Source organism: Zonotrichia leucophrys, chromosome 6 (assembly GCF_028769735.1).
Source record: "Zonotrichia leucophrys gambelii isolate GWCS_2022_RI chromosome 6, RI_Zleu_2.0, whole genome shotgun sequence".
Classification (NCBI taxonomy): Eukaryota; Metazoa; Chordata; class Aves; order Passeriformes; family Passerellidae; genus Zonotrichia; species Zonotrichia leucophrys.
This window is the reverse complement of record NC_088176.1, coordinates 10,081,893-10,096,512: the sequence shown is the minus strand read 5'-3', so window position 1 is coordinate 10,096,512 and position 14,620 is coordinate 10,081,893. Positions and strand designations below refer to the sequence as shown.

Sequence of the window (14,620 nt, the reverse complement as noted above, 5' to 3'; positions counted from 1 at the left end):
CACTGGGAGCACCAGCACAGCATCCAGCGAGGGTGGGCACTGCTGGCATGCTGCCTGTCCCACAGCCTGCAGGAACTGCTCTGCCAGAGACCTGCAGCTGCGCCAAACTTGCACAGGCTCCTGGGGGAACAGTAGAAAGCCCATCCTCAATATAAACATTGCTCAGCCCTTCGCCACAGTCTCTAATCTCAATTGCAAAGCTAAAAATAATTTAAGTTTCCAAGAGAAAAGATTGACAGATTACAATATGAAAAGACTTGTATTTTTGTACAGCCTTGTCCTTTGGAAGTGTTGGAGTACAACAGCTGTACTTTTTACACGTGCCAGCAGTACGTGCAAACACACCCAGGCAGTTTTCACATGGAGCAGCACACAGCATGGACAGCTTCGGTCAAGTTTGATCAACTTAAACGCAAACTAAACAAAGCCTGATGATGGGAACTGGAGGTTGAACAAGAGTTCACACTCTGAAATTGTGGCTGAGAGTTCCAAAGTCAAGCAGAGCCTCTGGGAGGTGAGAATTCAAGCGGCCTTTAGGGGGCATCAGACCCTCGCGTTTGCTGCCTTTGTTCCCTCCCCGCAGTCGCAAAGCCACCAACAAAGCGCTTTCAAAAGAAGGTATTTTTGGTGGAGATTTTGTGGGCTTTATTCCAGTTCCAGTGCAGAGAGATGAAAGCAGACATCTGGCTGCCGGACTCATTTTCTATATTGATTCATTTCAAAATCCAGCAATGGAGCAGGCTTTGTCAGGGAGGCAAGGCTCCTCCTCTCCCCTCCATCCTTTTGCAACCAGCTAAGAATGTTGAAGTTTTTTTTGAACTTTTTAACTCACTCCACTAAGCAGAATAATATCCATTTGTTCAGCATTTTCTCTCTATCAGCCTTACCCACAGGCCAGAGAGTTCTCAGTGGTTCTGGAGGGTGGGGCAGAAGTCACAGGAGACCCAGTGAAAGAGCCCTGGTGCCAAAGGTCCCCGCACCCTTCTGTCTCACCTGCTCCCACATCCTGAATTCCAGGTGCGTTTCCTTTCACGTTTGCAGTGGTAACTCGATACAACTGCGTGTCTCTGGACTCTGCTGGAGCTTTTGCAAATTTTTAATTTGCAAATGTTATTTGTAAAAACAAAACTTGTGCCCTGGGTTATCAGGATGGTGAGTGGTTGAACTCTGTAAGGAGCAAGTGAAATTCTCTGGGGTGGTGACGTGTTCCTGGGCATGGTCCTGACCACTCCCAGCCCTGGCTGACATTGCCAGCTGGTGCTGGCTGTGACCTTTGGCATGTCAGCTGCTGGCTGCTCTCTGACCTCCCAGGCACAGCTCTCATCCCTCTCCTCCCAAAGGTACAGAAAGTTCAAACATCCACTCAAGTGAGCTGCTTAACTTAATGGCCTGGCTGTTACAGAAAGGCTGAGCACTTAGCCATGCCAGGGAGAGCTGCAGAGGAGCAAGTTGTTGAGCCCTCAGCTGCATGCAGTGAGAGCCAAGTAATCCCTGAACTGCAGGGGAAATGCAGCCCCCAACATGAGCATTTTGAGCTGTGCTTGAGGACCTTGCAGGGGCTGAATTTCTCAGTGGAATCCTGTCAGCCCAGGCCCTTCCCTCTCCTCCACGCCCTCACTGGGGTGGAAAAGGAGAGGTTGCTGCAGATGGCTGAATTTCTGTGTCCAGGCTGTTGAAAACAGCTGACTGATCCCTAATAAACATGCCATGGTCAGGGTCTCTGAGTGTTAATGGCAGTGTGGGGACCTGCCTGAGCTTGTCTCTTGAGCTGGTGTTTGGCAGAGTGGCACTAAAGCTCGGGGACACTTCAGGTCCCTGCACAATGGCCATGTGGGGCAGACATGTACCCAGACAGGTGCTGAGCACCTCAGAGGTGCTCCAGAGGACCAAAGCCACCTCATCTCCTGAATTGTACCTTTGCTGGGTGCCAAAAAGGACCTACAGAAAACTCTGAACACACTGCAGCAGCTGCAGTTTATACACAGTGCTTTGCCCTTGGATGTTGGACACTTTCAGCCCCAATCCTTCTTTAAGTGGATGGACAAGACAGAAGCTGGCTGTTAAATCCACTCAGCAGAATGGGAATGTGGGACAATATCTCCCTTTCCCAAACAGGAACTACCAATTTCTTATTCCAGTGAGTCTAAGCATCCTCCCCTTTCTAGCAGGCAGAGGTGCAGTGTTTTCAATACTTACTCTTTCCATCTGGCTAGACAGCTCTCTCAAACACCAATACCTATAATTACATATATTATGTATATTTGTATATACATATTACACATGCTAATTATATCTACAGAGGCATTAAAACATTTACCCTGCTTGACTTCAGTTTTATTTTAAAGTTGGCAGCATCCAAGCAACATTAGGAATATGCTGTATAAGTAAGTAGAGTTTATTTAGATTTATTCAACAGTGTTTACAACTAATAAGTAACCACATCCATTTAAGTCTTGATCTCCTGGCTGGCATGTCACCTACATGTGATCATTCACCTTCAGCTGGAGCAGCTGGTTCTTCCTGGGTTTATTTAATGGAGCTAACTTCACAAATGACCTGGAAAAGGCACATTGGGCAGAATTTGCTCTGCCACTGTCAGTCTAATGGGAGAACATTTGGGCATTGGAGTAGTTTTCTTACAAACAGATATTTTGGGCTGTCTTACTCCACTTGGCTTGGATTCTGCCTTTCCACTTCCAGTATGGGCATATTCCCATAAGAAGAGGAGGTCTGGCAAGCAGGAAGCATTCCCCAGTGTCAGCCCATGCCCAGCACATGAATTAAATAGCTTGTGCTGCATGAAGCCAGACAGGCTCTTGGAGCAGCAAGAGCATGTGTGCAAGTGCCACTTTTGGCAGCTGCCTTTAATTTGATAGATGCAGTTATGAATTGATTTTAGGATTTTGGGATTTAGACAATGCAATTCCTCCCATCATAAAGGAATGGCAGCACCTCTTAGCTCCTGTGTTAACCAAAATGCTGTGGCCAGGGGCTGGGATGGCTATTTCCATGGTCCAGCTCCAGTGGTGGGAAGGATGCTCCTCCCTGCCAGCCAGGGGCTGTAGGATGCCCTGTGCTGCACTTTGGGCAGGGACAGCGCCAAGTTACTGATGGCTCCCTTCATCCCTTTACTCCCCTGTTGGTTCAGTGTCCATTTCCTGTCCCTGAGCTACCTTGCCGGTCTCATTGGTGCCTGTGCCACCCCAGTTCACTCAGCTGTGGCTGCCAGAGAGCATTGAACATGGCAAGGGAGAATGGGAGTGTAATTGAGCTTCTCTAAACATCACTTAGAGAGGTGAAAGGCCCCTTGAGTGGTAACACTGAGCAGAAGCTGCTCCCACAGCACTGCCAAAGCTCTGCCCATTCCTGCCTCCAGCCCAACACCTGGGAAACAGCACCAGGGTGGGATTTGCCACCAGCCATGGCTCACCTCTGCTGCGCTGACAGACAAAAGTCACCAGAAGTGAGGATGTGTGGAGGGATAGGATGTATGAAAATAGTGCAGAAGGTAGTCTCACACCTGAGACTGTACTAATCACCAAAGATTAGGAACAGGCCTGCCCTCAACAGGCCACAGCTGTGTCCAATAAGGATGAGTGCTACAAAAGAGTGGTTAGCTGGGTGAGGAGAGAGATGGAGTTTGTTGGCTGGGCTGTGAAGATGCTGGAGTCAGTGCTGTGAGGAGCTGCATGTGATAGATCACTGAGAAGGTATGGGAGCTTTGCAATAGGATGGTAACAAGGATGTGCAGTAAGTCACCAGCAGCCCTCAGACAGCTGATGAGCAGGAGTGAGGTTTGCTGTTGCATCACCTGCTCCCAAATGTGCTCAGGAGCACTGCTGCACAGGAACAGGGCCTACCCCAAACCTCCCCACTGATGGGAGCTCCCAACCACCCCCCCAGAGGAACGTGCACTGTGGGTGCTGTGCAGCCATTTGCTGTGGCCCACACAGAGACTTTGGTGTGGTGGAGCCTTGGAGGAAGCCAGGAAACATCCCATGCCTGCCCGCCAAGGATGCAGCTCTGCAAAGGCAGTGGAGCCACACTCTGGAGACCCCTGGGCCCCAGGCTGAGCCCTTGGCCAGGCTCTCCAGCCAGCCCATCCTGCTGTGCTGGGGGCTGACAGACACAGACTCCTCTTCCCTCTCTTGGTGGGATAAAAACCACCCACCCTATTGTTCACAGCCATCCTCTCAGAGTTTATAAATAAACCCCGTTTCCCTGCTGTCTTTGTGCTTTCCCATTTTGACGCAGCCTTGATTTCCTCCTGTTCCAGAGGCCTTCAAACAAACAGCTCCTTTTTTTTGTTGTTGGTTTGCTTCCTCCCAGCCTGTGCTGGAGCAGACACCAGTGCCTGTGCCTGGTGCCAGGATGCTGAGTGCTGGGACAGGGTTTTATCTGCCAGCTTCCCATAAATTGCCCCATCTCGTAGGTGTGGGTGTTAATGTGCAACTTGGTGAAAAAGCAGCTGGTTTTATTGCATGTGCAGCATGTTAGCAGTGGGAGGAGGATGCTGAGCAGTCTGGGGATGGGACATGGGAGCCTGGTGCTGTCCCAAACAAGTCTTCCCTCTACAGGGTGAGGCAGAGCAGTCAGGCTCCTTCAAATCCAAGCATGAAGTGGGTGAGCCAAAGGATTCACCGCTGCCCAGAGAGCATCACACCTCCACTAGCCTAAAAATACTGGAGTGTTTAATATGAGGTGATTCCCCAATTAATTTTAATGGTGATACTTAATTTCTAGGCATTTTAAAGCACACTTCTTGCTGGCAATTTGCAATCCTTTAACAGCGATTCTGGGTAAATATTTAAGGAACACTAAAATCCACCCATGGTCTATATAACTGCCCTTCTTTCTGTATCAATATTGGGGATTGCTCATGTAATACATGGCTCTATTAGATGTGGTCATAAAAGCAGATCTGTGGCCTGGGCCAGAACAAGGAAGGGCGTGTTTTGCTTTTTCAGCACTTGCATTGCAAGGGCAGGCTAATTTTTAACTCTCTCCTAATATTCACAGTCCACTGACTGGAGCCTGGGGTCCAAGCAGAGCTGGGGAGAGCAGGCATGCTCTGAGCATCATGGTGCTGCAGGGTGAGATATGGGTATGAATGAAGCTTTCCCTTTTTGTTCCTTTTTGACCACTTCTGCTGAAACCAACCTGCTGAGAAACACTGAGGGCTAGCAGAGGTGTTATGACAGCCCTTGTGCCTCCTAAGTTAAAAAAACCAGTTGGGTCATTCCCAAGCAGGAGTGAAGATGCCATCTCCCCTATCTTAACCACTAAGGTTTAAGAAGAGCAGAGAGAGAAGTCTTAAAATATCTTGACACCAGAATTTCAGGAAGAAGAAAAGGAAAAGCCAGGGAAAGGAGGGATGTGCTGAGCTGTAGCAGCACGTGGGCAGCCCCTGTGCTGGCACAGGCAGCCCGGCCCTGGTGACGGTGTGGGTGCTCGTGACTTCACCCCGGCTGGCCGCACTGCAGCTGGGTGTCTCCAGCTGTTTGACATTCCCCTTCCTCCTCCCCAAGGCCGAGACGTCTGTCTGTCCACATCCCGCCCATGTCTGGAGCCAGCAGCTCCAAAGGGGAGCAGAAGGAGCCGGCGGAGTTTCCCCGCTCCGCTGCCTTTGTGTGCAAACCGGGTTTATCTGTATTGTTTGGCCAGCGCCAGCAAATTACAGCCTGCCTAATGCGTCGTTAGGGAGAGGCAATTAAATACCAACCCAACGAGTATTGCGGCCAGCGTGACTGGCGAGAAACAGCTGCAACCTGCATGGCAGCTGGGACAGACGGGTGGAAAACACCAGCCTCTCTATTTGTGTCTTTATTTGTGCCTTTGCTCTACCCTCTGCCGTGCCTGGCTGGGTGAAACCTGTGCAGGGCAGGGCAGGGTTAGGCAGCGATTGTGCCTGGATCCGGTGAGTTTTCTCTGGTTTGACTCCAGCCCAGTGGCTGGTGGTGCCCATCCTGTGTGGTGCTGGGTCAGGTCACCAGAGGTCACAGGACTTTGCTTTTCCCCTGCAGAGCATTCCTCCTGCTGCTTTGCAGCCCTGTGGGCTGTTCTTGCAGGCACATCCTGTACATCCCTCTAGGATTTAGGGCTCCAGCTCAGTCTCCCATCAAATCCCCCCTGGTTTTCTATGGCATCGTCTTCAGTGCCCTTGTGCCCGAGCTCCTGACACCGAGCTTGTGTCAGTGCCACCCACCTGCAGCCTCCTGTGCTGTCCCCAGGTGAGGTTTTCTGTCCCCTTCCTGCTTCATCTGCCATGATCAACAGCACATTCACATCTCTGTTCCTCAGCCTCCAGTGCTGAATCACCCCAAGTGTTTTGTACACCACCAATCCTGTTGCTAATCCTGGACACCCTAATGAATCACTTTTTCTCCCCAGATGCTGTGAGCACTCATGGGGAGGGAGCCATTTTGCTGTGGCCTGGAGTGTTTTCTTAGTGTTATACAAATAAACAGGGGTGGGTTTGAATCGGGATCTTTGGAATCAACTTCCTGCAGGTGCTGAAAGAATTTCTGAGTAGATTTAGAGGGCTACCTTTGCAAACAGCATCTTTAAGAATCACTGAAGTGATGTTCATGTGAAGTGCTCTGGCACCAGAAGCAGGTGACGAGAAAATCACCACTGGAATCTCAAGAGAGCCAAGGATTTAAGCTGGCTGTGTGGACCAAGTCATCTGCCACCAAGCCCAGCCATCTGAAATGTAGAGCAGATAATCTGTGCTGCTTGCTGTTACCAGCTGTCTGAGAGCCAACAGTCCCAGGTTCATAGAGGGTTTGTGAGCCCTAAACAAAGGGTGCACAGGGGGTTCCCAGGAAGGGGAATACCCATGGCAGGGGAGCCCATCAGTAACAGAGAACAACCATGCTCCTGCCAAAGCCACTGCCCACAGTCAGCTGCTGATTTAAGCAAGGTATCTGCCAGGTTGGCCCTATCAGGAACCCACAGTCACTCTTTCCTGCCCTGCACATTGGTTTGGGGCATTTTATGTGGTTTTACTCTGCAAGTTGTTTGCTCTTTGGGGGATCCTACAGAATCCGAGTCCTGGGGGTAACAACAGGCACAGGGTTAAAAGTGCAATGAACAGGTCATGCTGATTATTGTCTTTGCAACCAGAGATTTTTCTAGGCCAGGCAGTGCAACAGATCAAATGTCTTCTCCAGACAGGTGTCTGACAGCACAGTGGGAGTCATCATCAGTGGAATCAGAGCAGGTGGGGATTAGGGAATGGATTGCAAAGTGAGTAATGCACTGGCCAGGGAGGGGAGCAGAAGGGCTGGGGGCATCACCCCCACTCAGCAGAGCTGGAACCTGCACAAAAGAAGGGTCAGGGCCAGCAGCAGAGGGTTTTGCTGTGACATGCCTGCCATGAGATGTGGGGATCTCAATCCATTGGAAGCCATCCCTGTGGGATTGCTGTGGACAGCAAACCAGGGGCTGGGATGCTGAGACTTGTCCCTGGTGCTGCTGCAATGATCAACCACAGCCAGGGTGGGGACAGAGGATGCCAGGCAGGATCAGCCTGGGAGGATGCACAATCCTTCTCCTTGGTTACAATGACAGGGAATAGAGGAAGATGAGGAGGAAGCTGTAGGGAAATACTGGGGAGAGGAAATATCTTTTAAATCTCAGCTAATGTTGGCACACGAACAAATGGGTATTAAGTGGTGGGGGCTGCTGGGAGACTGGGAAATTTGTGAAGGGGATTATATGACGTGGCTGCTCAGAATAGTTGGATAAATGACCCAGCCTATCCCCTCTGGTTTTGCCCTCCCCTTATGGCACCAGGTGATTGGAGTAGCAGCAGGGCTGATCTATTTGTATTTGAATATTAGGGTGTCAAGCAAGCAAAAATAAGAAAAACTGCATCCAAACACTGGTGTGCTTTTTCTGTTCTTGAGATGCACCAGAAAACCCTCCTGCATCAGCTTCTGGGGTCAAACCTTGCCTGCCAGTGGCCTGCAGAGGCACAGTGAGCTGTACTGGAGGGAGATGCTTGTAAGAAGTGAAGGAAATCATTAGACAACAGCAATTACACTGAAAGATTCACGAGCTGTCTCTGAATGCATTGCACTGAACCAGCAGAGCTGCTGGCACTGGAGGTTCCCAAGGTGCCTCCCAAACCCAAGCTCCTCCTGGAAGCATTGTCCCCTCCAAGTCCCCTTGCCCAGCTGGTGGCATCACTGTGGCTCCACAGCCAGGGGCTGCTTTCCCCTGCCCACACATTAGGGACAAGAGCAGCATCCTTGTGCCCCTCAGCCTCCAGACCAACCCCAGCAGCCTTTGCCCATCGGGTTCCTGCAGCCTGTCCCTGTGCACTGAGCCTTTTTCTGCCTGAGCAGTAACTCCAGGTCGGAGCATGACCTCTTTAGCCCACAACATTTTTTCTGAAGTTTAAAAAATTTTTAAAGTTAAACCCTCATCCAGTCTTTTATTTGGGATGACCAGCATTCCTCCTCTCCTTTCAAGGGAAGAATGCCATTTTTCACTATTATTTAGTTGCTGCTCTTGCTGGAGTCAAGTGTCAGCTGTGCTCTGATGGATTTCCCCACATTAACATCAGACCCAGGTATCACAAAGCCCAGGTTAGCAATGAAATCCCAGGAAACCAAGGAAAAATCAGGATGTCGTCTTTGTAGAAACAGTCTGGTGAGTCCAAGCTGTGAAAGCTTTGGCAAAGCAGAAATAAGGAATTGCTGAAGGACAGTCTGGGGAGGCCAAAACTGATCCCCTGCTCCTCCAAAACTCTGGGCATCCTTTCTGCATCCTCCATCTCGGGGTGGGGATGGCTGGAAACCTCCCAGGACACTTCCCCTTGCAAAGCCTTTGCCTTTCTTTTCCTCTGGACTTTATCTCCTGCAGCCAGTTTGCCAAGACACGAGGCCTGAGGGGGTGAAAGGGAAAAATGAGGCACTGAGCAGGTGCAGTATGTGTGCAACTCCAGAGATGCCTGGTTTCATGGCAGCCACCACCTCAGCAAGGCCATCCTGAGCTAAAGCATCAAAACACAGGAGGCTGTGTGCTATGACATCAGTTAAAAGGCTGAGTGGAGGGACACAAAGCACTCCAAAGTGAGAAGAGGCTCAAACCTCCATTGGGAGGTGTGGGATCCTCTTTCTCTGCTCTTCCCACAGCAAATTCTACTGAGCTTGTCCTAGTGGCTCCTCAGCCCCAGCCCAGAAAGCACAATTCCCAGAAATGTGTTGGATGTCACATTACTGAGTCTAACATAAAAACTCAAAGCTGAAGCATGCAAAATTGCACACTGAGAATGTTACAAGATCCTCCTGCCTGGAGCAATGTCAAATGACCTTCTCTTGATCTGCCAGCCCAGACCCAAGGATCAATTGGTGCACTCCTAGGAGTGATGTAAAGCTTTCAGTTGAGCAGATGGAGAACTAGACCCTCCACTTGGCTCTTTTCACCAGGGGAGACACTCTTGGACCTTTTGCCACATCCATCCTCCCACCTGCCTTAGCAGGTCCCATCCACGCCCACCCGCCCAGACCCACCAGGAATATTCAGCATTTAATCCACCCACCAGGAGATGTGCCTTTTTTCTGCTGGCACAAGGCAATCTCAGACCATATGTGTACTTTCCCTTAAGGGTGGGCAAGAAAAATTCTTTATTATTTTTATATCAGAACTGCATGGCAACTACTGTGAAAGGCCAAGTGTGAACGGCAGAGAACTAGTAGGAGCTGAGAAGAGCTCGTGCCATCTCCCAGCCTCTGAGACAGAAAACCTACTATTTAGTACAAAGATGGAGAGTGAGGAGGGCAATTAGAAGGCTGGAGGTAAAATAAAAAGCTTATTGTAAAAGCAGAGATCATAGGTTTGCCTGATGAAAGCTGAGATCAGGAGATCAGGGGGCACCACATGAGATATCAAGGAGGACCAATCCCTACAGGACTGTAAGGAGGGAATTCAAAGGAAATTAAGTAGAAGCTTTAGAGGTACTAACAGGATGAACCTGTAAATAACAGCATCATAAATGGACCTGAGAGAAGCAGTATGGCTAGGCAAGGCAGGACCATCACCACTATTTGTAGCTCAGTTATTTGCAGCACACACCAACAGAGAGCACCAAGGACAGGTCGCAGAGGAGATGTGGCAGTGTGGGCAGGCAGAGACACCCAGAGAAACCACGGAGCTTCCTGAGCCCCAGCAGAGGATCAGGAGCACCCAGCCTGCAGGACAGCTGCTGGAGCAGGTGCCTGAAACCCTGACAAGGGTCTTTCTCCTGGAGCACCCCTGAGTTATCCTTGTTCCATTTAGCAAGGAAGTGAAAGGCCATTGTAATGGTGGCTTCCTAAGAGGGCTGGATGCAGCCCCCCACTCTGGGCCTGGCCAAGGGAGAGGCTCTGACAGCACCCCTAAGGACATGGATCCCTTAGGGATGCAAACATCTACAGCCCCACAGAAGGATGTGTGGCCCTGCTGTAAATCACAGTCCCATGTCACGCCCTGGGACAAGGGACAGCAGGCAGCAATAGCAGGTGGCAGCCAGGGCCTGCAGGACAGCCTGGAGCCAGTGCTCCTGGGGAGAGCTCCATGTATTAATTATTGACTAGTGAAAGAAGAGATATGAGATTTCACTGACCTCTGTGTATCCTTGTGCAGGCAGATCTCTGCACCCCAATTAAATCCTGCTTGGGCAAGGAGAGGGGTGATACCTGCACTCACCACTGGGCTGGGGCCACAAGGAGCGATGCCAGTAACACTAAAAACTTCTTGGGTCCAACAGCAAAATCAAGGTTTAGGAGTCAGCCAGGTTTCATGAGAGATCTCCTCTCCCTCCAGGGTACAGCTGCTCCAGACCAGCTCTAGCCCAATGCCACCACAACAACTGTGTCCATTAAAAAAGAAAAAGAAGACACGTGATAGCCTCCAAACAATTTTTCAGTACTTTTGTATCACTCTTGTGCAGCAAGAAATGCCTGCCCATGGCAGACAGGCAGCACAACTATCACCTGGAAAATTAGTTAGTCCTTCCAAAAGGACTGCAGCAGACTTTTAAAGGCAGGTGAAATTTTAAAGGGATTACATTGGGATTAGCCTGAAAGGAAAGAGAGCAGGTGCTTCCAGGAGCTTTTGCAGACCAAAATCCAGGGTTGTCTTGGCTCCCACCCTTTAAACCTCTCTCTGAACCCTGCCAGGTCTGTCCAGGGGCTGATTTACACTGGTGCTGCCACTGGAACAAACTGGATGGATAACACCTGCACTGTGGGGAAACATCTGCTGTGTGTGACACCAGCAGAACAGGGTCACAACACACCCACCAAAGGGGACTGAACATTTGTGCTCAGAGCAGTGGCTCTGTTTTCCTCTGTTCAGCCCAACATGGGCACCAGCCACACACACATGAGGTGATTCCCATGGCAGAGGGGAAGGGATGCTCACTCTACCCCAGGGGTTTCTCATGGCACCTCACACCACCAGACAGCTTTGTACCTAAATCCACACCTTGCTATGTTATGCAGCACTACAAAACAAAGCACTCCAGCAACCTTACCTCTTATCTAATCCAATCTCCAAATGATGAGGTGGATATTTTCCCCACTTTTACAGGTGTGAATTTGGCAACATCCCTGTGGGCACCCAACCTCTGTGCCCTGGGCCACGCTGCCCTTGCTGTGCCACGCTGAACTGAGGGCAGCCTGCCACACCAGGCTGCTGATAAAAGGTGCAGGAATGTCCCAGGATGTGAGAGCTGCCTTGGCCCCGTGCCTGGAGGCAGTGGTGGGGTGGGATGGGCCATGGGGCTGAGCCAGTGGCTCCCCAGCTCACCCCAACTCCCACAGCCATGGGCCCACGGGGCTGCACTCAGATCTTCCACTTCTGCCTGAGAAGCAGCTTCCCCATCGCCTTGCAGAGAAAAGACTGACAGTGAGACTTCAGGATGAGCTCAAAGGTTGAACAAAGTACAAGAGAAGGGAAATAAAGAGAGCATGCCCTTAAATGGCTGTATTTAGAAGGCTGCAGTGGGTGAGGGTGCTGGACCATGGCTGCTGGATGTGCAGAGCTGGCAGTGCTGCAGAACTTCTTCCCTTATCACTCCTGTGTTGCCTCTCTGATTCTGGGTGCTTTCCACTGTCCATATGCCCTAAAGCCTCCATTCCTCTTGAGCCAGTTCCCTTTGAATACCTGCCCTTGGATCATTACCTTGTACTTTTCTCTGTGGAAGGGCCTTTAAAGAGAAATTATCCTGGACCTAAGCTAGAAGGGAAAGGGATCAAAATTATTATTATTCTGGCTTCAAACCTGGGAAGTCATTGGGAAAAGTGGTACCTGCTGAATCAGCACCAATTCATACAAAGCATTCAAAAATCACTTGAGAAGTGCTGTGCAGGTGCACAAGGAGGACCAAGAAATGCAGTAGGTAACAGAGGATGCTGCCACTAGGCACAAACAAGATCTACAGTATGGACTCTGGATGGCCAAACACATCCTTATCCTCTGGGAGAGCACCTGAGATCATTAAATCATCTGATTTTAAGCAATCTGATGCTGGCTGCCTCTGGTGCCTTTGGTGTGCTTTCAGCAATGACCTCTTGTACTTTAAGGTGAGGTCATGGAGAGCCTCCTGCCCGATGGTGAGCCAGCAGAGAGGAGCCCTCAGTGCCCAGCCAGGCTGGACAGCTGCTTGTGTCCAGTGGCTGCATCTGGGGTTGATTAGAGCAGTCCCACCACCAGCTCAACCCCTGCACAATTAGAAAGCCAGAGACTGACTGATGTTTTAATAGGAGTGTTTGCCCATGCAGGCTTGTAAAGCAGGAACCGTGTCTTATCTCAGCTAGTCAGTGGAGTTAATAAAATCCAAGTACAATCTGAGTCCTTCACCTGCCTGGATGTGTCCTATGGCTCAGCCTGGCTCCCACCTCTGCTCAGCCCCTGCTTTCCCAGCTGGAATCCTGCTCTTAGGGATGGCCTTAGTCCCTGCGGGAGCTGAGCACACCCGAGCCTGGCACTGCGTTCTGTCCCGCCCCGCTCCTGGCACACCAGGCTCTGCCTTCTGCACTCTCCTTCAGGCCACGGCTAAACCCGGATGATGCTGTGTGTCCTCCCCCCGACACCATCCCGCTCTGGGCTGCCGAGCGCAGCGATGGGACGAGCCGTGGCTCTGTGGATGTGGCAGCAGCCGTGCGGTGCTGCGGGCACGGAGGAGGTGCCATCTGCCCGCGGGAGGGGCTGTGCTGAGCCGCCCTGCACGGGCAGCTGGCCCGGCCCCGGCTTGTGCCGTGGGAAGGCATGAGACCGACCAAATCCCGCAGCCACGCTTCCCGAAAATAGCCCGCTGGCCCCCAGCAATTGGGTGCCGCGGGGATTTCATTGCAGGGCTGCAGTGTCCCCTCTCAGGTGAGTCAGGTCCCCGTGATGCTGCGGGCTCCAGGTACCATTGGCATTACTAACACAGCCCTCCTAAACGCCGCCACGACTTCTCTGCCCCGCTCTCCGGCCCGTTCCGGTCCCTGGGAGGCCGGTGAGCCCGGCGAGACCCACGGCAGCCGGGTGTGAGCAGGTGCCCACGCCCCAGCACATCTCCGGGGCGATGCTGCTCCCCAGCCGCTCCCACAGGGCTCCTCAGAGGAGCCAGACCAACCCGACCGGCCGGGCCGGAGCGGGGCTTTGTGCTGCAAACGCAGCGCCGTGCTTCGGTGCCGCTGTCACGGACACAAGGGGAGCCAGGAGGGTGCTGGAGGTCACCTGGGGCCAGCCTGGTGCTGGTGGAGTCCACTCCGCCTACCCCCTCAAAATTCATGGACCCGAGATTGCAAATGACTTCTGGAAGCGCAAATCCTTGCCCTTCTCCTCAGTCTGGGTCAGGTCCTGCGCTCTCTCCTCCGGGCGCAGCTGCTTTTTCTCACCTCCCTGACTGCAAAACAAGGGCAAAACAAGCTGTAGTGTGCCCGGCCCTGACCCAGGTCTGCAGGGATGGATATGGAGGGGGTGAGGGAGGCTGGTGCATCCCTTGCCTGCTCTCCGCCTTCGATTTACTTTGGAAAAAAATAATTTATTAATTGCTTTTAGAGTCTGCACTCAGAGTGAGCTTTGTGGGGGCACTGCGTAACAGAGGAGTAATGTAACATTAAACCGCTAGTGCTTATGCCGAGGGGCCCCTTTGAAGTTCGGGGCTTGCCTGCAGTGCTGGCCCCATCGCCCCAGCGCTGGGCGCAGCATGGGCTCCCCAGTCCGCCTGTCACGCCGGGTCCCTGACCAGGGACAGACCCTGGGGCAGTGGCGGGAGGTGACACGGGGTGACAAGAGGCAGGGCAGGCTTAGCTGCGCCTCCGCGTCCTGGGGGCGGGTGCAGCTGGGCCCCCACCAGTGCCACCATCCCCGGGGCGCGGTGCCACCGCCGCCCCTTTCCGAGGGGTCGTTCCCCCCGCGGCGCTGTGACACATCCCGGCGCTGCTGACCCGCCGGTCCCCGCCGCCCCGGGACCGGCCCGGCCCTGCCCCGCCGGCCGCCCCCCCGCGCCGGGCGCCGCGCAGCCGCCGGCGCTCGCACTCCGCAGGCGCGGCCGGGCCGGGCCGCCCCGCCGGGGCGCGGGGGGGGCGGGACGGCGGCGGCCCGTGGGGCGACACAGCGGCGGGGCGGGCGGCGGCAG

The 14,620-nt window shown here is 52.5% G+C and overlaps 1 long non-coding RNA gene across 1 annotated transcript; it reads left to right on the top strand.

Annotated features, from left to right (window-relative positions):
• The first annotated feature begins 3,629 nt into the window (after nt 1-3,629).
• LOC135449895 (uncharacterized) lies at nt 3,630-6,625 on the top strand. The gene is made up of 3 exons (XR_010440878.1): nt 3,630-3,710; nt 4,578-4,701; nt 5,020-6,625. It is a non-coding gene; the product is annotated as an uncharacterized LOC135449895 (long non-coding RNA).
• Nucleotides 6,626-14,620: the final 7,995 nt, after the last annotated feature.